Source organism: Misgurnus anguillicaudatus, chromosome 17 (assembly GCF_027580225.2).
Source record: "Misgurnus anguillicaudatus chromosome 17, ASM2758022v2, whole genome shotgun sequence".
Taxonomy (NCBI): domain Eukaryota; kingdom Metazoa; phylum Chordata; class Actinopteri; order Cypriniformes; family Cobitidae; genus Misgurnus; species Misgurnus anguillicaudatus.
In genome coordinates this window covers 16512373-16536870 of record NC_073353.2, presented here as the reverse complement: position 1 = coordinate 16536870, position 24498 = coordinate 16512373, and positions in this window count along the sequence as shown.

Genomic DNA, 24498 nt, shown 5'->3' with positions numbered 1-24498 from the left:
TGCATGCAGCGCATACTGCCTGCTCATCGCAGCTATGTGGTTTGGTAATGACAAAATCATTTTTATGCCTGGAAGGTCCTCGTCTTGTTGTGGGGTCCCAGGCAATCGCCTGTATTGCCTGTTGGACAGGCCTGCCCTGCTTACGGGTGATTTATAATTCTATGTCGTGTCAGTTTTCATTTCTACTTCTGCATCATTGTTGGCATATACATGCAATTACACATGCAGACTGCTAGTAGGCAGTGTCAATGGGCATGTTACAGGTGTAACATGAAGAAGAAACAGCTTCAGTTGTTAAATATCGCTACTTAACTTGGTCCATTTTTGTTTTTACCATTGTAAGCAGAAATGTGTAAAAGGAAATTTACACATTTACACAAAAATTACTGTATGTCTTTGTCCTGTGCATTTTACAGAGTTTTTGCATAAAGGTTTGTCCCAAAAGATGGTGCAGTTCCCACTTTATCAAGAAGACCTGTTGATTATGAACCACAACCTCTAAGTATGTTTTTATGTTATAGCAATTACATAAAGACGCTAGTCAGGTAACTAAAGGCTTATTTATGCTGATTTAACAAATGCAGACAACCCTCCCCAAACTTGTTAAATCCAACAGCCAACTTTGAATAATGGTGTTTGTTTATGTTCGTTTGATTAAACTAAATTAAACTTTTGAGCATTTAAGTTGTAGGCTTGTTTACACACTAAACATGGTTCTGTGTTTTATTTGGCCACTGTTGTAAAACCATGGTCAATCTTTGTAAGAAGCTTACAGTTTTTCAGCTAAAATGGGTGATATAGGGTGTAGTGGTCAACTGGCGTTTTGAACTGATCAGTCAGTCGGAGCAGATGCAACTACTCGTAATGGTAAGGAGCATGACAGACAATGCGCACTAGGCAGTTAGCCAATCGCAACACACCGTGCCAGCTAACCAATCTGTTCCCACTGCGTATTCCTGAAAGTGGGACTTCACAGAGCTAGGCACTCAACAGCCCATGCATCTTTATGAGAATGGAAACAGCAGCAATGCATTTTGTAAAACAAATGATGAACACCAATTGTAGTGCACCCCAAAACCACAATCAATACAATTCAGATGCTTTTATGATTATTCATTCATTTTTAAATTATTCAATTAATTGTCAGGCAACACAAATTATTCACATCCAAAGAAAAATGAATAGGCCTATGGGTGTTTTTATGGGCAAGCCTTGGTTGCAACCAGGTCCAGGGGGCATTGAAATTGCTTTCGCCCACTTCCGAAATGAACAAAATTGCATTTGATCCCGCTCCCTGTTCCCCATACTTAAAACGTTTACACAAATAGATGCAGAATTGTAACTCAGAGGGCAGCGACTGGAGCGTTCATGCACCCCTGTGATCCACACACTATTACTCTATCTCCGAACGTAATGGGATATTTAATAACAACCGATCCCCCCACAGGCCGCCAATCACCCTCGTCATTTGATTTTAAAATGTTTGCAATAACCTGTGGCCCAGAGGAGTAAACATGGGAGTGAGGATGCAGAGCCGCGATGTCATTATCTTAATGGAATTCCTCAGAGGGGCAAAGGGGGAAGCCTACGAAAATAAATAGCCGCTAGTCGTATATCAGTCAGGGAGACTATAAAGGATATAATCTGAATACCTGTAAAAACCCAATAAGGGTTCGACAACGGGTGACAGAAAACATGGGCGACACAGACATCTCTGCGTACAGTTTACCTAGAGACGCAAAGTGGAGTGTTTGCTGGACCGGAAGCGCAGAGAGATGCGAGAGGCTGTCGTTCTGCTTTATCAGACACAAATCTGTTATTTCCCACAAAAATGCTTAATGGAGTTTACAAGAGTCCTCTGGGTATGACAGATGTGTAGAACGTACCACCCGCTCCTGACTGAATCACTAACCAAATCCTGTAATGCTAATATTTAGCAGCCACATGGCTCTCAGCTTGAACATGCTTAGATGGAAAGACCATCAGTCACTTTGATACTGAAAGACTGTGTTTCTCAGAATGGGTCCAAATATGTTATTATAGCCCATTATTAAGTTTATGTGTGAACATTTGTGTAATCAGCCTAGAGACAGCGTGCTTTCATTATGAGCTCCCATGATATCAGAGTCTTCTGCTGGGACATTGATATCCTTCTGCTGTAGTTCTGAACTCGAATCTTCTCTTGCCATTCTCGGCTTCCACAGTTAAAGGAAAAGTTCACCTAAATGCAAATCTAAAAACAAATGGCATTTATTCAAAGAACATAGAAGGAGGATTTCTAATGATATTCTAGATACACTTTCCCAGCCATAAAGTTCCCCCATACAATAATTCCATTCCCTTTCATTGAGTTGTTAATTGCTGTGACTGAATTCAGTGAGTTGTATCAATCAATCACATCAGTTTAGTGAAGTGGATCAACCATTCCACGGTTTAAATATAGGCTACATTCATGCATTTGGCAGATGCTTACAGCTTACAGTGACTTACAGTGCATTGAATCTACTGTATCATTTCTCTTATGAGATCAATCTGGGATCGAACCCATAACCTTTGCTGACACAGTGCTTGCAGTTGACATTCTATGGCATATTTCTCCAAAACTCATTTTGTGTTATATGGAGAGAAGAAAGTCAGGTTTCGTGCAATGTGAAATTGAATTGTTGTTATTTTATTTTTTGATGGTGTAATTTCTTTAATGATACAAACATCGTGTCCACACATCCAGCTCCTTCTAGGGATTTACATACGCCAGAGGAGAGACTCACACACGTAGAGCCATTAGTGTATTACTGCTGGGTGTTCATGCATAGCAGTTGGCAATTACTTTCAGAGAGAACCGAATCCTTTTTTATGTGTCTGTGTGTCTTTTTCAGGAACATCAGACAATCGGAGATAAATGGATTGAATGAAATGTCTCACAAAACAGCAGAAGAAACAGGGTGAAATACCTCTGCAGCTGCTGAAACAACCACATGGATCTACCACAAAAACAATTTTGTTTGACTTATTTCATTTTAGTGCAAATCGATAAGTAAACATTAAAGATAATATTTTGAATTTATCTATAACATCTATGACATACGGTTAATTACCAGACAGACATCATCTTGAATAATCCTTGGTTTGTAAACAAAAGTGTGTACAATAATGCTCTTAAAAACTAAAAAGTATAAATATAAACATAGTTGTTACAACAGCATAGTTTTACCACAGTTTGTTAATAGTAACATATACTTGAATCCATCCAACAGTAAAGATAATTTGTTACCTCCCTTAAAGAAAAAATGTATTGCTAAAAACAACGTTATTTTGTGTATTTGGTATAATACAATGTGTTTGCGTGGTTCATGGTTCAAAAACACATTATTTTCCACATACCGTAAATTTTTGGAGCTCCAGATTTCATTCTCTTCCTGAAACGCACAGAATTGAAAAGCTCTATGTCCCTGATTGGCTAACTAATCTGTTTGTTGTTATTTGTATGAATACCTCTAATGTCAGCCGGAAATATGACACTCCTTACCATGTTTGAAAGATTCGCTCACAATGCAATGCTAACAGGAGTTCACTTACAGGCTGTGAGTGGGAGGAATTATGATAATGTCGGTTTTGTCTACATCACCAATCCCAGGAAGTAAACTGTTGCCTACAAACCGTGTGTTTGTTGTAGTCCAAGAAAAGAGATTTACTTTGGAGATGATAACTCGCGTCATTGTTTACTTTGGCTATGTACCTTTAACATATCGTTAACATGTACTAATACACACTAACACACCAAAGGAAATGTAAAATTGTGAATCGGACCATTGGTGCGCTTTAATTTGCACAATAATCCGAACAGTCATAGCATATACAAATGATACTTTAAATGCACAGTAAGTTACTTTGGATAAAAACGTCTGTCAAATGCAGAAGTAAATTTTGCAAATAAAATATTGTAAGATGTTAAGTAAGGGACCATGTAAAAAGTTACACACATTACATTTACATAAACGTGCATTGTGACTCGATACACACACATTACACTGTGTTTTTTACGCCAGCTAGAGGGCACTTGACTTGAAAACATAACTATAGGTTGTAAAAAGCTGCTTGCACAAACGTCCTGGACAGGCTCTTTAAAGAGCTAAACTTATACATAACATAGCACAAAGCATAACAATATAAAATGTCCACATTATTTCTAACACTTTCAAAGCAAGAACACTCACATAACTCTTTATTTGCAAAATTTAGGCTGCGTCCGAAATCTAATGCAGGAAGGCATCAAGGCAAGACAGAATCCAATGTTTGGTTTACTTCCTGATCATCTTGTCCCACAATCCTATGCGTGTGTGTGCACGGGGGAATGTGACTGGTCGAGCCTGGTTGAGTTTGAAGAAATAAAACGGTGGCCAAGAAAGTGGCTTGATCACAAATTTAGTGTTAATAAAGTTATATTTTTACACCTTTTGATTGCATTTCTATCGGGAAATTAGTATTGCAGATTTTAAATTTGGGATTAGTTATCTCTGCTTCGGATGCAGCCTATAAGACTCACTGAAGTACCTTTTAGTGCATATCTTTGTTCAATGTCGTATGGTAATTTCCAATTTAAGATAAAGTTAGGGCGGGACATATTAATCATCTCCTCATCTTTTTAAAACAGCCAATAGCATTTACTTTACATCACAGCCTGGAATCTAATGAGAACCTAAATGTAATGCAGAATGATCTCATAAAAATCATTAATCTGTACTGGGAAAAGTAAAAGAATAAAAGTTTTAAGCACTTATATCTTCTAAATGTGAATTCTGTCAATGTTTTGTAGCACAATAGTTTATAGATATCCTTAAGGCTAACATATTCATACTAAAAGCCAAAATTTCAATTTCATAACAGGCAGCAATTTACAGCTAATGCATAGCTCTCTGACGTGATAAATACACACAGTGGTTACATTACTGCACCCGTGTGCGTATAGCTGTCTTATTATGAATGATTGCACACGGATGTGCCTGGCAGCTCTTTGGCTGCGACTATCTGATGGAGCTCGGCCAAGGCAAGGTAGTCACTCGCACCCGCATGCCACACCATCCCCAGCCCACGTGCCGTGATCCCACGCCGTGGGTTCACGAGGGCAGGAGATGAGGAACGCTGCCACAACGTCTCCCTTTCTGCTCGCTGAGCATATTCAGCTAGACAGGCGTTCCCGGAGTGGGCCAAGAAGCAGATGGTTGGGGACTCGGTCTCCCATCAGCGTGAAAACTGAAGCGCTTCTGCCCGTCCTCCAGAGCTTCATCAGCCGCCCTGTCACACATACACAGGAACACCTCTCCTCCTCCACACCTTTTAATTTGTTGTTTTAAAGATGTGCCTGAGGATATTCAGAGGTTTAGTGATGTTCCTCCTCCCTGAGGCGATACAGCAGAGCTGTTAACAGGTGTTTTAGAGACATCCCTCTGCTTAGCTGATCGGATGTGGAAACACGGATTTCTGTATAGTAGTACAGGCTTAAAAAAATGCCCATCCCTTACAACATTGTACTGTACGAATGAATGAAACAAAGCAAAAATGTCATTTTTTAAAATAATTTATACTACAGGTTTCTATTCTGGCAGCATGCATTACATGTTAAAATGTTGCTTGGTAAACCATATGCACCACCACAGACTAATCCTGGCACTGGTTCTTGTATGGATTAATATAATTGTGACAACCATGCCCTTCAACCACAATAAACCTGCCACAGTGGGAAAATAGCACAGCAGCACATGCTTCAGATTAATGGAAATATGGTTTCATAATTCACCTGAGAGGGCTGATGGAAGATATGTTCATTTTATTTATTTACTTGCACAAAATGTTAGCTGCAGGCCATGGTTTGGAAAGGATCTCGGTAAAACATAAACCGGAGAAAGCAGAACGTCAATAAAACATAAGGAAATGGAGAGAGCCCTTACAACAAAGTTTACCATGAAAACAGCATTTCTGGTGCACAAATGGCATAGTTACACAAGCTTCTTTAAAATTGTGACAACTGTAGGTGTTTATTAATTGTGTAATACATTTTAATAGCACTTATAACAGTCAACTGTGATAGCAGCAAGTTTAGGTCACAATGTTGACAGACCTGGCAACTATCTTCTACAAAATAGAAACAAAAAACATTCTTGAATGGCAATGTGATGTTGCTCAACATATTGGCAGATAAATGTGATTTGTCTGTGTAGATGTGACATATCAAGGTTGTGTTGCTAAACACTCGTAAGTGGACCAGAATGCATCCTCTTTATCCCCTCATAATATCAGTGTGCCAAACTGATTCATAATGCATTTGTTTTGTTCTAGATGCAAAAATAAACCTTGCGTTCATCTGGCTGAGCTGTTATCATATCTGAGGATATGAGGATATAAGTGCCAAGTTATGTTTCATTCACGCAGCTTTTGAAAACACCGTCCTTGTTTCATCCATGACTTCCAAAATAACCATAAAAATACAAATGTCACAATGCAATGCATGCTAACCGCCGAGTAGCAGACACATTGCTTTCTTACCAAAATCATCATTTCAATAAAAATGTCACATTTTTTCATTATTCGTGCATATACTCATTCAAATGGTTGGCAAATGTTCTACAATGACAAGAAGATTCAACCATGTATCTTTATGGTCCATCCACGGCGAAACACTCTGTCAGTTGTAGCAAATGTCCTGATCACTCAGTCACAATGTTATTTATTTGTACCATTTCCAGCAGTCTTTCCCAGAGCTCCTCTAAACAAGCCTGGCTTGTCCTAGTTCAGTCAAACATCATCTTTCAGTAGGGAACACATTTAAATATCAAACCGAAACCGTGTGACATGCTTTCTCTGCTGGATGGTGGATTAAACTTGGCACTAGAAGTTTTCATCATTTAACAACATCAGGGTTACAGAGATGCTGATGAGGATGAGTCCGGCTGAGCAAATTAACCATTAGCTGCTGGTGTGAGATTTGGGGAAGATGTGCAATTACATCACCAGAGATGTTAAGAGTCTACACTTAATATCTTCTTCATAGTTTTTAGGTCCTGGAATAATTACAGTCTGAAAAATTATTGCCTAAAATGTCCTTGGATCGTTTGTTGGTCAGAAACTAAATCCAACCACTACACTTTTAAAAATAAGTCCGACGATATTTCACATTCGTATACACAATGCAAAAAATAATTTTCAAGAAAAAGTTTTCTTAGTATTTTTGTCTTGTTTTCAGTAAAAATATTTAAAAATTCTTAAATTAAGATGCTTTTTTGATGAGCAAAACAACCCAAGAAAATAAGTCTACTTTTTAGACCAAAAATATCAAATTTAAATGATTTTGTGCATAAAACAAGCAAAAAAAAAAATCTGCCAATGGGGTAAGCAATTTTTTCTTGAATTTAGTGTTTAAGAAAAATGTTTAAGATTTTTTTTGCTTACCCCATTGGCAGATTCTTTTGCCTGTTCCATGCACAAATTCACCCAAATTTGATATTTTGGGTCTAAAAACTAGACTTATTTTTTTGGGTCGTTTTGCTTATCAACAAAAAGTATCTTAATTTAAGAATTTTTATTATTTTTGTCTTGTTTTCAGTAAAAATATCTAAGATTTTTTTTCTTGAAAATAATTTTTTGCAGTGCAGTAATTTGTATCCAGCCCAGTCTCCTGAAAATGCGTATAAATAGCACAAAGTGTAAAACTCGTGCAATACATATGCCAAATTCCACTTTGGCGTGCATATGATATGCCAGTCCTTCCCATTCACTTAAACGGGGCATCTTTTTTTGTCGTTTTATTTATTGGTTTCTCAATTTTTTTTAACCATTTTCGCTTGGGTTTAGGGTTAGATTTTAGATTTGCTTAATGAGCTTATTTAATATACAGGTTTCTCCATGTTTTTGTCCATATTTAAGCCATGATCGCTTGGAGTTGGGGTTAGAGTTGGGGTTTGGGTTAGGATGTCATTTTTATATAACAAAAAGTTGTTCTAACCCTAAACCCAAGCGAAAATGGTAAAAAATAGCAAAAAAATTTAGAAATCAATAAATAAAACAACAAAAAAATAAGCCCCGTTTAAGTGAATGGAAAGGACTTGCGTATCATATGCACGGCAGAGTCTAGCTGAGGCTGTCTTGTGTGTATTTTTCATCTGTCCAGTACCCTGCTGTCGACACACTGTACAAAAATGTAAAGTAAGTTACCTGGGTACCTTAAAAGTTTGAGTTAATTCAACTTATCATTTAAAATATTCAAGAAAAAAATTAAAAAACGTTGTGAAAAAATATTTTGTCAACTAATATTAACTCTTTTCCGGTCAATGATGATTTAACTCGTCAATTAAGAGAAAACACTTCTCTGCCAATGACGAGAATTTCTGACAATCCGTATTTCCGCTATTCACCAGGTGGTGCTCTTACCCAGCTTATAAAACCCAGAAGTATCCCCTTAGGGCAAACAGTTCAAACTTCGTGTGTGTTTTGATCATTTCAAATCTAATCTCTCAAATCTAATCTCAATCAAAAGACATCACAAAAATGCAATTATATCAGCTTTTTGCTCAAAATTTGGTCTTTTTGAAGAAACCACCCATATTTGAAAAGTGATAACAAGAGAACAAATAAAGGGAGGGTTAAAGTTTTTTGTTGTTGTTGAAAATTATAAAAAAGGCTGCCACTGGCTGGCAACTTTCTGGCTGCATTTACACAGTACCATAATACGGTTGTCAAACCCGTATTTAAGTACTTAAGACAGTTGTGTTCACACGCAGTTCGTTTATTTACGGGTTTGACAACCGCATTTTTTAACTGACCTCACATCCGTAAATTTTCGGGTTTCACCACTGCATTTACAGAGAAGCTGTGGCGTGTGAACTGAATCGCACTTAACAACCAGCTGTCTGTCACTTCATTCGTTGCTCTCTGTGCATAAAATGACTGCAAACTACACAGCAGAATTTTCTCATTCTCCGCAACACTTTTCTTTAACTTGTACACGTGTGAGTAAATATTTATTTTAGTGTATTAGGCGAACACATGTTTCTTCATGCCGTTTGTTATGAAAACCATAAATAGGACTATTATAGCGATAACAGAGAGAGAAACGATTGTCCGGGAGCTTGATGGCTTTTTCCACACTTTGACATTTGATGATAAAAAGCACATTAATTAAGGAAAATATTTGGTTATTTACACTGTGTTCTGCAGTTATCTTATGGTCGCGTATTTGATGCTATCCATCTGTCGGTCCATCTCGCGCTCTCGCAGTGGACATTGTAACCCTTAGACAGCACTGATGAAATATTAACAATGATTTTTGATTTAAGATTGAATTTTACAAGATGTATATAAAACATTTATCACTCAGTACAAGTGCAAATTACACTGCTGGATTTCATCGTCGTGATGCCATGATACTGTTGATCTAATGTATAATATAGAGTAAAATTTAACATGTGTGTTATCAATACCTATAATCTTTCTTGTCATATTCACTTTCTTCAATCTGATTTCAGTTCACTTTCAATTCAATTCAATTCAATTCAATTCAATTCAATTCAATTCAATTCAATTCAATTCAATTCAATTCAATTCAATTTTATTTATATAGCGCTTTTCACAATTTGGTAATTGTATCAAAGCAGCTTTACATTAATAGAAGCAGTGAAAAGCACAGAAAATCGACAGATAGCACAACATAATACAAAATAGCACAAGCAGCTAAATTTGCTGCGGCTATAAATCATCATTAAAGCGAATGTATTACTAATGTAACGTATAGAAGTTAAGCCCAAGACGGCTGCCTCCCCGGGTTGAAAACCCCTCTAGGAGAACCCCCCCCCGGCATTTTTAAGCCGTGGAAGTAAAAAAAGTCCTAGGAGGGAAAAACCCTAGGGAGATATATATATGTTCTGCCGGTGGTCATTGGTCAGGCATCAGCTGGGCATCACACTTTCTCGCCATCTGTGTCGCGAATTCCCATTAATTGTTTCCAAAATGTGCATACGCATGGGTCAGAGTTTGTTAACAGGTGCGCACATTCTGCCGTCAAGTTTTTTTTATAGATCACAACCTTTGCGTGGGAAAAAGTGGCACAAAATGGGGCTGAAAATGTGCATACGCCACTTCCCACGCAAAGGTTGTGATCTATAAAAAAAAAACCGCACGCTTTACAAATGAGGCCCCAGGAGCATAAGCGCACTTCCTATGTGGCTGCGCTAAAAATGCTGTAAATAAAGTTCAATTTCTTGCAAAAACTGATGAGTTTTCTTCACAAGACGTCAATATATCACCAGTCATTGGGATTACTTTTGTATTGGATATATACACTGATTTAATGTCCATTCATTTTGCAGATTATAACTTTAAATATGGAACCACCCTTGTTTATTTTTCTCTCCACAATGGTAAGCATAACACACAGCAGCTGTTTTTTAAATACATAAATAAAATTTTGTCCATTGCATAAATAATACTTTTATTTATTTTTTTATACTTTTGATATTTATGTCCGTCACTATGGTGCGAATAGCATACGTTTTAAAAACGCTGGTGGGGAAAGAGTTAAGTTGAATTAACTCAAAACTTAAAAAAAGGAAGTTGATCCAACAAATTATTTTACAGTGCACGTTCATTCTCTGGATGCTGTCCATGGTGCCGAGTGCTCCGATTGGCGCTGCACGCTCGCCTCTGCCTGCTTACTGCATGTGCTATTCCTACTGAGAACTGAGGTCCATTATGAGACTTCCTGATTGTTTTTCTTCCTGTGTTCGCCATCCAGTTCTGCACTGTCTACCCTTTTATCCCAGTGCACGGCAGGCTGCCTTGTGACTAATAAATCTCAGTTTTTTTGTGACTAATAAATCTCATTATCTGCTCCTTTGTGTTTGGATTCTCTCTCTTTCACTTGACAATTTTAGGGTAAACAGTTGTAGTGGTAGCAAATATATTATTATACCAACAGGCAAAACACACATGACATCGAGAAAACACACCGTGAAGAAACATGCACGCAATATTATTATCACAGTTCTTGTATCTGTGTCCCAATGATGCTTTATAGGCTAATCCTTAAACATTTACAGTATGAACCATGTGATCCCAATTAGAATTTGCTCATTATCACAATTGAAAGGTAAAGAAAGGCATGTGCTGATAATCTCCAGTGAGCTTGCAAAGTAATTTTTATTATGCAAACTATTACATTAATTAACATGTAAGTCATAAAGCTAAATTAAGTCTTTAAGTCAAATGAGATTTCATATGGTCTACTACACAAAGGCATGGACAATTCTTTAGCTCAGCTGGGAGCGTTGCCAAGGTCTTCGATTCCCAGATAGTGTATAAACTAATAAAATGGCTATACATTGTTTTGAAAAAATCGTCCAGCCAATGCATAACAGTAAATGTATTGATTGACAAGTCAGATGAAGTAGTTGTATAAAGAATCAGTTAAATGTACTTGCACAGACAACCTGAAACATGGCATACGCGTTCTGGCAGAGCATGTACTTGTCAGTAAAAATATTACACCTTATAAACTGACATCTGTTCGCTGATCATAAGAATCAGAGTATTTGATGGCACATAGCTCGTCCTGAGATGACAGTGATCAAGCATAGGAATAGTTTGACAGCATGGGGACTGGGGAACCCAGCAGGAGATCCTTGTGTTCTCCTAATTAAAGTTTGTTCCTTTCAGTGCTGTAATCAAACCCTTTAATCTCTGGTTGAATCGCCTCTGACAGTGGCTGGCGGGCAAACGTCAGCAGCGTTGGTTTAGGCCCTCTGATTTATCAAACAGACCACTAGTGGCACCTCCGCAATTTCCCCCGAGGCAATCCCTCAGAGAGGTTGTCAGACGCAATAACTCGGCTCGCTACAGATACCTTGCCGGTTTTAGTTTTCGTTGGATTTTTTAAACGCTGCTGTACATATAGAACAGCTCGCTCCCACCCCAAAATCTTTGGCTACAGTTATCACATGCTTCCCTAACCGTAACATTGACACTGTGTAAAAGTTTGGACCAAAGCCACCGTGTTCACGCCGGCGAAGTCGTAAGCTCCACAAATGTCAGGGGTTTATTAACGTTTTTACACACTACTTGTTGCAGCTATTTTTGTGGTTCCTGCAGGTAGCCTAGCAACAAGAGTAACTAAAGACGTACAAAAGTCAAGAGGATTAAACTGTTTACGATCAGCTGCAGTCTATGCGTGAAGCCGTTTTTCTCGCTATACTCCGTATGAGTGAATCTTATTTCATTACACTCGGGTTGAGATTAAAATGAAAAGCGAATTACCGCTTGAGAAAGTGGAACTGTCTCGTAAGCTTCAAACACAATCTTCTTTAATACATGGAGGGAAGTACAGAAACAGATAGTGGAGGGAAGTCCGAATTTGAAGACAACAACTCGATTAATATTGAGCTGAAGCCTTGCAAACTACACATTCAATATTTTGCTTTTGAACATTTTGTTTAATGACAAATATGATATATATTTTAAATGGACTTTCTTTCCTCTGTTGAACACCAAGGAGGTGTTTAGACAAGTGTTTGTGTAACAGAGGCCAGCTAGTCAGTGTTAGAGCACCTGACTCCCATGCTGGACCGGACTGGTTTAAGTCCCACTAAGGGTGGTTGCGAGTAGGACCAGTTACATCTGAAACAACCTGACAGCACTGGTTAAAGGACAAGTTCGGTATTTTACACTTAAAGCCCTGTTTTCAGATTGTTTATGATGAAATAGAACGGTTTTGACTGATATTTCAACATATGATGCTGCCCCGAGAATTTTCGGGTGTTTGTTGTATCACCCCCCACCTCTACAATGGGTGTATAGGTGCACTGTAACAATCCTTCCTAAAATGCATTAAACTTTCGTTTACAAAGACGTGAAACTCGCCGAGTGGTCAGGGGTGTTCACTGATATGCTCACATCAAAATCGCTGCAAAAGATGCTTCCAACAGGTTTTATCGTAGTTTTTGTCCAACTCCATTGACTTGTATTGGATGTGCTGTGAGGTATGGTATTACTCCGCGCCTCCGCGCCGGGAACCTTGTTTGTATTCCTACAAAAGGCAGATTATCGCCACCAACTGGGCTGGAGTGTCTATTATTCAAGCTCTCAACAGAAGAATATACGTGTGTGAGGCGTTTGGAAAAAATAGGTCCACAAGTTTACAACGAATGCTAAAATACCTGTTGGAAAGCATCTTTTGCAGTGATGTTTGTGTGAGCATATCAGTGAACACCCCTGACCACTCGGTGAGTTTCAAGTCTTTGTAAACGAAAGTTTAATGCATTTTAGGAAGGATTGTTCCTGTTCACCTATACACACACTGTAGAGGTGGTAGGTGAAACAACAAACACTCGCAAAATTCTCGGGGCAGCAGCATATGTCGAAGTTTCAGTCAAAACTGTTCTATTTCATCATAAACAATCTGAAAACAGGGCGTTAAGTGTGAAATAGCGAACTTGTTCTTTAAATTTTAACCCAATGGATCGATTTCATCCCTTTTTGATCGAATTGTGGGGTAAAAATAAGCATGTGACATTTAGTGCATATAGTGACAGTGAATGTGGACGAAGAGTTCATCTCTAAAAATGAAAAAAAGCATCATTAAAGGAGCCCACATGACTTTATAAGTATTCACTAAAAATGTTGTCTAGAAAATCTTGCTTGCTAGGTGGGATCACCATTCACTTTCAATGCACAAAAAAGAGCAGGTTGGACTGTGAGCTGTCAGCAAAAAATCTAAAAAATGTGAATCTCTCAATTGCATAGCTGCATGATGTTAAATGATTTATAAGGAATGGGAGGATAGACGTTTCTGAGGTTAAAATAAAGATTTTCTCCTGACTAAAACCTTATGAAAACTCTTAGCTGTGATAGAGCTTAGAGCAATGAACTACAGAAAGATTTCAGTTCAGCAGGAAAGATTATTCACACCAATGTTTTTGTTGATTTGGGACAGTTTGGGGTGGAAAAAAGAGCCCTGCATAATATAGACCATGTTAGATGTCACAGGAGATGTCAGACATTGTTAATTTAAGAGTCTGTGTGATTTCAAATGGCATGTGTTTTGATAAAAGTCAGAGAAATATTATACTAGTTCTATATGAGTGATTCAGTTACACTCTAAGAAATAAAGGTACAAAAGTTGTCACTGGGACAGTACCCTTTCAAAAAGGTACACCTTTGTACCCAAAGAGTGCATATTAGTACTTTGAACTGCCAAAATGTACCTTTAAAGGCACATATTTGTACCTAAATGGTACATATTAGGACCTTTTTTAAAGGGTACTGCCCCAGTGACAGCTTCGTACCTTTATTTTTGACAGTGTACATACTAACTCTACAGTATTTTACTTTCATATACTGGCATAAAAGTGTCTGATGTAACTTTCAGATGGAGATACTGGATTATCAACAAAGGGCAGTAACGATCCTTGACTCTTTAACATAGCCCCCCCCCCCACACAGTCCTAACACTGAAACAGCTGCTTATATCTCTAACCGCACAAAGACAAAAGTTAAATTACATGATGACAGCAGTACGACGGTCTGTTAGATTTGAAATAACTTACCTTTGATTATCAGTTTTTCGGGCACTTGAAATGAGTCTTCAATTAATATATTATTGTCTGCAATTTCACAGCAGCCATCTGAACAGCGAGTGTATGCTTTTCGCTCTTGTGGTATATTGATGTTACGCACTGATAGTTCTGCAATATGATTTTAATGGTGGAAACTGGCTAAAATAATTTTTAAATAATATGTAATGTTTTGAATTGTTACTTTTAACAAAGTTCTAACAAAGTCCTCTCTGAGGATCTAGAGCGGTCTGACAGTTCCCTACTGACAAAGGACCACCATTAACTAAACTCTGGATGACCATGGCACTCTTTGTTATTAAAAACATTTATCTTATGACTACATACTGTATAAAAACTTAAAAGAATTCTTTTCCCCTTTTTGGCATGACACTTTTTTGGGGGGAGGAGGAGCATTTGTTGTTTTCAGTGGAGGCTCGTGACTGCTCTTCTCTGCTGAAAAAAAAAACAATAAAACCATTACAGAAAATTCTAATGGTTTTATTGGGCATTTTATTTGTTCTTATGGAATACGGCACAAAACACACTACAGTGTAGTGGTTTTTGTTGGTCTCTAATGGTATCTATTGGTTCTACTGGTTCTGTGTATTGGTTCTAATGGAATATGGCCCAAAACACACTACAGTGTTGTGGTTTTAATGGTAAAAGCTAATGGTTCCTATTGGTATTTTAATGGAAACCATTAGAATTTTCTGTAATTTTTGTCAAAATAAGTGCCTGCTGCACACGCATCAAAACTGTTTATGATAAAAGAGACACTCACGTTCACAAAATACACGCAAGACACTCCCTTAACCGGAAACTCTGATTACGCATGAGATTATGCAAGTATCTGGCAAACACGAGCGTCTCTTTTATCATAAACCCTTTAGATGCGTCTGCAGCAGGCACTTATTTTGACAAGACATGTGATGCACACAGGATCACTCGCCGCGCCGAACACATCTTTTGGAATTACGAACCACACACATGACGGGCTACATACATGTTGCGACGAACTTCGCATCGTGCGCCCTAGAAAAAAGAAGTCACCGGCCGCCACTGGTTGTTTTAGACTAAACTATTTCATGAATAGACTAGTAAACTATTGGGCAATGTCAAAACTTGTCACTTTATTCTTGATATTTGAGAACATTTGAAACCAAAACTGAAACCAAAACAACCATACACTAGTGCAAAACACAAATAAGGCAGCACATGATTTCATAAAAATGTCAAAATATTATTGGTTCTGGCATGTTGTGTGAAAAGTTGTCACACACTCTCAGAAAAAATGTACAAGACGTTACAAAAGTGGTGGTACCTTTTCAAAAAGTACAATTGTGTACTTAAAATTTGCATGTTGGTTCCTCAAAGGTACACATTGTTACCTTAGCGGTAAGCTAATATCTGTACCAAGATGGTATTAGGACCTTTTGGTATAAAGGTCCTGTCCCAGTGACAACTTTTGTAGCTTTTTTCCTGTGTAAGATGTTTCATCACAAAGTTATTCACAATATAAACTATTCACAAAACAAACCAGAACAAATGAGATGGGACGTTATCGATGTGTATTCGCCATAACTTTAGCACTAAAATGTGTAAGTTTTAGTTTAATATCAATAAATTGATAAATCCCACATTAGTCCTACACAAGTCAATAAAGTGACAGCATTTTTATATAAAACTCTTTATGTGCAGCCGAAGAAATGATATGAGGGTAAGAATGAGAGAATTTTCATATTTGGGTGAACTATTCTATTAAGATGACTTTTTGTGTGACCCCAGAGCTGTAAATGGGTAGTTGCTATGAAACTGATGCTTTTATTAAAGAAAAATCATATTACTATTCAATCTACGATGCTAAAACTAAAACTGGAATGTTCACGTTGAGCAAGTATCAAAAATTGTGCAGCTATAGACTGAATAAATGATGTCTGAAATGGATTAATATTTGATTATTCCTTTAAGTGAATTAGAAGATTTATGTTACCATAAACAAGTTAACAATCATAGCCTTATAAAACCCTGACGTGGAAGAATAAAATGTGGCATTTTATAACAGTTAGATAAATAGATTTTCTCCCATTAGATGCAATTTAAGAGCCGTAAAGAACATATACCAGTGTTATTATTATATATATTTATTTGAGCACGAAAACCTCCACTATAATATTGCTAATGGGTCAGCATGTTTTACTCCTTCATTAAAAATATGCCTTCCAAACCAATAAAGAGGTTCTGTTCAGAATACTTACAATAAAACTCAATCTATTCATTCAAATGGAAATAAACATCGGATTGCTTTTGATTGCCATTGGGTGTGCTGCAGTTGGACAAATCTTATCATTAGACTTTGCAGCTGACAATTTAGACTTCAAACACAACCATTAGGAGATGTATTTTTTTTACACAAATTGAGGTTGACTGAAGCAGCAAGTTTCTGCTTTTTCAGTTTAATGTGAAGATAACTGGCAGCGTTGGAAAAGAACAGCTCTTGGTAATGGGCCTTCCATCACGCCCGATTCCTCCACTCTGATCTCCGCCTGCCGTTGTGTTTGATGATAAAGTGCATTCATGCGCAGCTCACAATATTGGATTCAAAGACTACAAAATTTCTGTCAAAATATCTGCCATGTACAAACCACTCACCTATCGGCTGGCCAAGCTTTCAGTGCGTTTTCCTGTGTTGTCATTCCATTTGACTTTCTGTTGAAATCTCCAAATTGCTTTAAACGTGGGGCTGAGACAACTTCACTCATACGAAATCTCAGGTACGCTCGGACAGGATTGCCAAAAAAAGCGAAGCGGAGTCGTCTTCAATTTACGAGACACGGATGTGTTATGAATCCATAACACCGGGAAAGATAGGACAGCTATAAAATGTAAAATACGATACATGCCTCGGTAGGGATTCAAAAGGAGATAACACCCATATTAAATCTACAATCTCCCTCCCAGGCCCCGTTTAACAACACGGGCAGTTTATTGATGAAGAACTGATGTTGCAAACCATAGGCCTGTCTGACTATGATAATTTAACTGGTTTCATTTTTATCACCCACCTCCCAGCAATTACCGAGGCCTCTTTAAAAGCTCCCAGTGCTATGGGCTAACTGCTTTCGGGGGGAAAGAGGGAACACTTAAAAATGAACCAGATCTTTTCATTCCACATCAGTTTAATAAAGCCATGAGATCTCACTTTAGGTGTATGACGAATGATGGGAACGGTGTAGCACCATATAAACACACAAGCATACAAGACTTATATTACCATTTGTGTTTGTCTGTCACTTTAAAAATAGCAAAAATCATGATTTACACTCTTAAGGTAACATTTTGAGCAGAATTTAACCATTGTACACCAACTACCATGGAAACACTGAATGTTTTACCGAAGATAACAAGATCGAGCACTGCTTTTACTATGAAAGGGGAACAATGCAACAATCAATATGGCCGCTCTGACAACAGAAGTCCCGCCTTTAAGTAAAAAGAACCAATCATCAATCAATAAAGACTAGTGGTGTCACAATTCTCCAAATCCTCGATTCGATTACATTTTCGATTCTAAGTTAACGATTCGATTCACGATTTTTACTTTTTTTTAAAGACAAAAAATGCTATGCCATTATTATTTATTATTATTATAGTTTCACATTAATATGCAGATTGTGTCCTTTCCTCGCATGGGGGTTTGTGCAGTGGCGCCCCCAGGATTGTTTTCATGGGGGGGGGGCACAAAGGGGCCAGTACAAATCTTAGGGTGGCACAATTAAAAAAATTATTATGCCTGAATCTAATGGTCAACAGTTTTCCCATTGCTTTTAATGCTACTTGTATAGTTGTTCTTATTTATTACTAGTATATGATTTACTAGAGACAAATAAAAATTGCAAATAATTTAAAGATCAGATGGTGGAATAGTATTAATCTATCAAAGATGAGTATCGACCGATCATCGTTTGATTTGTGTATTTAAAATACATTATTTTATTACAATGAGTTATATCCAGTGTTATCCAGTTAACATACTGTAATTAAACGAGTGACAAACTTTAGTCCTTAACACGTTTCTAGTCTTCTATAAAGTTTTCTCGACGTGGGCACCAATCTTACCTCTCTCTCTGTCTCTCTCTCTCTCTCTCTCTCACACACACACACACACGCACGCACGCACGCACGCACACACACACACACACACACACACACACACACACACACACACATACACATACACACAAAGACGCGTTTGAAGGGAAAAGCGCGTGTTTTCGGCAATTGCGCAGCCCAATTCGCGTCATTGGCATTTCGCATCGCCCCTTGCAAGGACGCGTCTGTCTGATTGCGTCTTTGCATTGACTTTGTATGTAATCTACTCGCGCAAATCGTTGAACTTGCGTTTGGTGAGTATGCCCCATAATGAATGGAAACACATTATTCCCTTCGCGGCACCGCAGGCAGTGAGTGCACATGCACAAGTGCAGCGGGTACACTGGCAAGAGTAGAGCGAGACCTTCAGCCTATGTGCCGGGCACGGGCGTCATGCACCATTTTTTTAAGGGGGCACAGTGTGCAAAGCTCACAGAAATGTGTGCATACACAGACATTGTGGGATTTGATTTTATTTTATTAGTCGTGCTGTTTATAATCTTAATTCATGTGTATTTTTAAAACAATGATTTCTGTGCTGAGTACAAGAGAGCTGTCTGTGTGTGGAGGGTTATTGGGGGGAGGTAGCTTGAGTGAAGAAATTTCCAGCTGGTGATGGCCGAGATAAGAGCAAAGCTTTAAGGAGAAAACACACAGTCAAAGAAGTGCATGCTTTTGATATTAGTTCACTGGCAATCATTCATTTCCAGATTGTTACATGTAGAGGGGTTTGGATTTATAAAATTACATGTTGCTATGAATATTAATGTGTTAAAATATATAAATGATTATGCCTTTGTGCCCATGACTAATGTAGAAGATTGCCCTGTAATAAGACATTGACATGTAGGGATGAAATGCTCGAGGGCACAAAGTGGCTGATGTGTGTGTGGGAGCCAGGGGGGCTATAGAAAAAGCCCTGAAGGGAAAACACACAGAACAGATGGTTTCAATAAACAAGTTGCTTGAATTATAACTATGTTACATTTAGAGAAAGTGAAAATTAGTATGTTTAACTAATGAATGCATTTAACCAATTTATGAACAATGGAGTATTGTTGTGTTGTTGAATAATTATGTTTTACAAAGTTACAAAGATGTCCAAATAAGGACATAATGCCCCAGGGAACAGAATGGTCTGTGTATGTCTTTCTGTCTGTTTGCTATGCAACCCCCCACAGGTATGTGGTGATGGAATCTGATAAGGAAAACAGCCATCTGGGGGAGGAGAATGTTGAAGAAAGAACGACGATAAATACCCATGTTTTTGTCCTGAGCTGGTTGTTGTTGGTCGAATCTTGCTGTTAAGACTTGAGACAACCCGGCGCTGTAAACTTTTTCATATCTGATCAATAAATATTCAATTTAGATATTTGTGTCTTTCCTCCAATTATGAACATGCAGATGGACGCCTTAAAGTCCAACAACATCAAACGAAATATTATAGATTCTTCAAGCTTTTCTATGGCACTTACATTTGTAACAAGCTGAGCGCCCCGCAGCCTTCATGCAAAAACCTCCAAAACAAAAGTGTTGACTAACTTTTATATCAAATATTCAATCGGATTAATGACATATTGGCATCATATTTACATCTGAAACGGCATGTTTTGTTTATTTACGTTTTGTTTAATGACTTCTAATTGTGTCAGTAATGCATTTTGCAAAACAACTGCATTATCCTATGAAATTAATGTAATTTTAAATCCATAAAGTACATAAACAACGAAAATGACATAAGCTATAGCCACGTGATTGATTTTAATGTTCAATAACGATTTGAAACAATATGTTTAGATAAAATTATTAGAGTAACAGACTTTTTTTTATTAAATGTTACCTCGTATGTGAGCATGTGTGATTCTGCGCCCCCGTGACCTCTGGCGAACTTTGGCATTGTGCCAAGAAGATAAATCTAGAAATCTCTACTAATAGAAAGTCCAGACGTTCACATTTTAAACTATACATTTTCTACACAGAGGAGGTTAACAGCACATTACTGTCCTGGGGTTTGGAAATGTTGTGAGCGTTTCTTAGACGTTTTAATTCCTCAGATAGCCAAATGCAACAGCAAAGCTTGTGAGCGCGCTCCGACGCTGATGACGCCAGAATAAAGAAATTTAACACGATCAAAGCGGTGAAAATGACAAGTGAAAGTGACAATGATGCAGCACAGAATTGATAATATTGCGCATGTTAAACAGATTAAAAGACAAGTAACAGATTAATGGATGCTTCTTTGATTTTGAGGTTGCATGCAAAATCCAGTTGGCTCAAAAACCGAGGGTCAGTTTGAATGGGCATGACGTCTCTGGTGCCGGGGTTTAGCCCCGGGTGGCCCCAGCCCAATTTAAATCCTAACAGTGATTATCTAAGTTGAAACAATATGCTTTATATAATCTAGAATTAACTGAGTTTTACTTACTAGTTTGTGAGTTTCTTCTGTAATGCATGCAATGGCTGAACAGGAGCGAACAGGACGTCACGTGTACGTCACATGGATGGTAGTGCGGCTGCGCGTAATCGCGTGTAAAGGAGAGGGGAGGGGTTAAGGTTGTATTCTATTTAACACATTATACAAATGTATTTTATTTTTTTACATAGCTTTTAGTGTACATTTTAATGAATACATATAACTACTATTATTTCAATCTAAAAATCTAAAAAAAAAAGTTTTTTTTAAATCTCATTCTGTTTGGGGGGGCCACTGGGTTTGTGGGCTTCACTCTACACGAGAGAGCTTGTAGAGAGAGGATTCCTTCTTGCACTTAATGCCGCGTCTTGGACTCCTAACATCTGAAATAAATCCAGCGCGTCATAAACAGCTGCGCTTTTCTCTGTCTCACGTGCACGCGCTCTCGCATCTGTCCGAAGTCTAAACATAAACGAAAGTAGTAATCCTTACGTATTTGTTCAGTTTTATGCGTTTCATGCGAGCTGAGGCAAACTATCCCTTTTGTTTAAAATATAACCCGCTGCATCTTGGCGGCTCTCTCACTCTCGCGCACGTGCAGAGAGCTGCGCTCTGTCCAGAGTCAGATCAGTAGGTAGTAATCCTGTTTATGATATGCATTTCAAGGAGTTGTAGCAACATCCCTTGCGTTGAAAATATAAATCACGTTCCGCTGGACCAATGTTGCGATTTACAATCGAAATCGTGACACCTTTAATAAAGACTGACACATTTTCTGGGGGAGGGGCTCTAGACATAGTCATGTTAAATGCTTGCCAACCTGTGCCCATGTGCTATAGCTGAAACAGGTGTTTTTAGCACATTTTGAGTTTAAAGGGATAGTTCACCTTAAAATGAAAATTCTGTCATCATTTACTCATCCTCATGTTGTTCTAAACCTGTATGAATTTTTTTTCAGATGGAGAAATGATGGTAAACACACAACACATAGTGACCATTGACTTCCATGGTAGGAAAAAAATATTTTGGAAGTATTGTGAGAAATGATTAAGAAGATATTTTGATAAATGATGGTAAGCACCCAGTTGACGGTACCCACTAAATTCCATCATATTTTTTATTCCTACTATGGAAGTCAATGGTCACTATCTGCTGTGTGTTTACAATCATTTCTCAAAATATCTTCTTTTGTGTTCATCAGAAAAAATAAATTCATACAGGTTTAGAAGGTGAACTATCCCTTTAAGAAACCAAATTTAAGGTACAGTTGACGTGAGATTTTTAATTAGTTGAAAATATGTTGTTTAATTGGGATTTTGGCATGTGATGTTGAAGATATCTGTCTCTCCCCATTCCAGTAGATAGGACTTTAGTCTTGCATGACTGAAATAACTCCCAACTGCATTGCAAGCATGGCTGCCTATTGGCGCGACTTCCCTGAAGGGACTTTGGTGTTAAGATGAAATTCAGACAAAATGCATATTTTTAAAGTCTTTTAGCCGATTTTGTGGATGCTACTTTAAAATCTTCCTTTGTATTATCTTTGGTTATGTTGCTCTTCTGAATAGTTGTTAGTACAGTATGCATTTCTAGTTCTGGTTGCCCTGGTAATGCTTATAAATATAACTAAGATTCCAGTTTAACATTAAATCAGTTGTTTTCAAGTTAATATGAAAGATCATGCACAGTAAAAATTCAATTGTTGTACTTAAATTTTGAAGTTTAATCAATATAAAATTACAATTAATTTCAACTTTCTTGACTAGTGAGGAGTTGCTTTAATTAAAAAATGAAACAACTTTTTTTATGTAAGGGATAATGTAGAGGCAGCCGGTAGTTATTGGGAAATAAGCCCCGACAGTGTGATCAGGACCCGACGCGAAGCGGAGGGTCTTGTATCACACTGAAGGGGCTTATTTCCCAATAACTACCGGCTGCCTCTACATTATCCCGCTTATTACACGGCTACTTGCCACATAAGAAAAAAACTGGACATGAATATGAATTTTAAACATTTTATTGGCATATTTGTTTTAAATTAACATTTTTATCCTTCCGCGAAACTTTGCACAGATGCATAAAATGATCGTAATACCTTCTTAAGATCCGCTGCTTCATACTTGTCTGTCTCCATTTTTTCTCTTTTAGCCAGTCTTTGAGAAGTTTTAATGCCCATTCTGTATTTTTGTGTGTGATGGCTTCGTAGCTGTCATGCTTTATTTTGTCAAGTTCAGTCTCAGTAAGCTGTCTGTGTCTTGTGGTGGTTGTCCAGTGTTTGTCACAAGATGGCGCCAAACAGACAGTAATCTTTATTGATCTTTATTGGCGCGGAGCGATTTCACTCGTGCAAGTAGTCCGGCTATGCGTTATTAATTTGGAGCGGTTATTATTTGAAAAGAACGAACCTGCAAATGTCTCAACTGACCAATCAGAATCAAGCATTCCAGAGAGCCGTGTAATAAATAATTATAGCAACTTCTCACTAGTCAAGAAAGTTGAAATTAATTGTAATTTTATATTGATTAAACTTCAAAATTTAAGTGCAACAAGGATTTTTTTACAGTGTGGTGGGTATCTGGGTCCATATACGTAGGCCAATTGTCTGCCAATACGTTTAGAAGGGATATGTGTTGCCCAAGGTTTCCAAGTTAGACAACAAATATTATTTATTTATAGCCCTTTGTTAAATTGACATGTTCAAATTGGAACAAATTCAAAAGCATTTCTGTTCATACGCACCTGTCCTGCAGATATTTTGTATGAAAGTATAACTATACATGAGATGCGCTGTATTTATCCTGTGCTATTCTTCTGCAAATGAGCGTGAAACATTCTCAGTTACATAACTGTAATTACACATTGTGTGCAAATGATAGTGCTCATGCAATTAAGTGCAAACACGCAGATTTTCACAAAACCATGTTATGTGTCAAATAGATGCGTTTTATTGCAATATTTTTGCTGAATGCTATAATACAAGGGTTAAATCTTTTGCTGCAAATAGAGGGTGACTGTAGCAAGAGGAACCCATGTTACAATTATTAATTCTCCGCTGGTCAGGGGCTTACAGCATCAGAATCTGCTGAGAGAGGCATTCTGGGATGCGGCACTTGGTTTTCAATTATGTAGTGCTGTGTTGCGCACATCACGAATGACAGCAGGGGAGACGAAAATTGAAATGTAACGAAACTCGCTTCTTACTAGGAGAGACCATAAAACCAACTCGGTTAAATTTCATTAATTAGATTTCTGATGGCCCACAGTGGGATTGTCCTTGATTCATTCTGGATGGAAAGAGTTTTCTAGCACGTGTTGCAAAGCAATATGTGTTGAAAAAAGTGC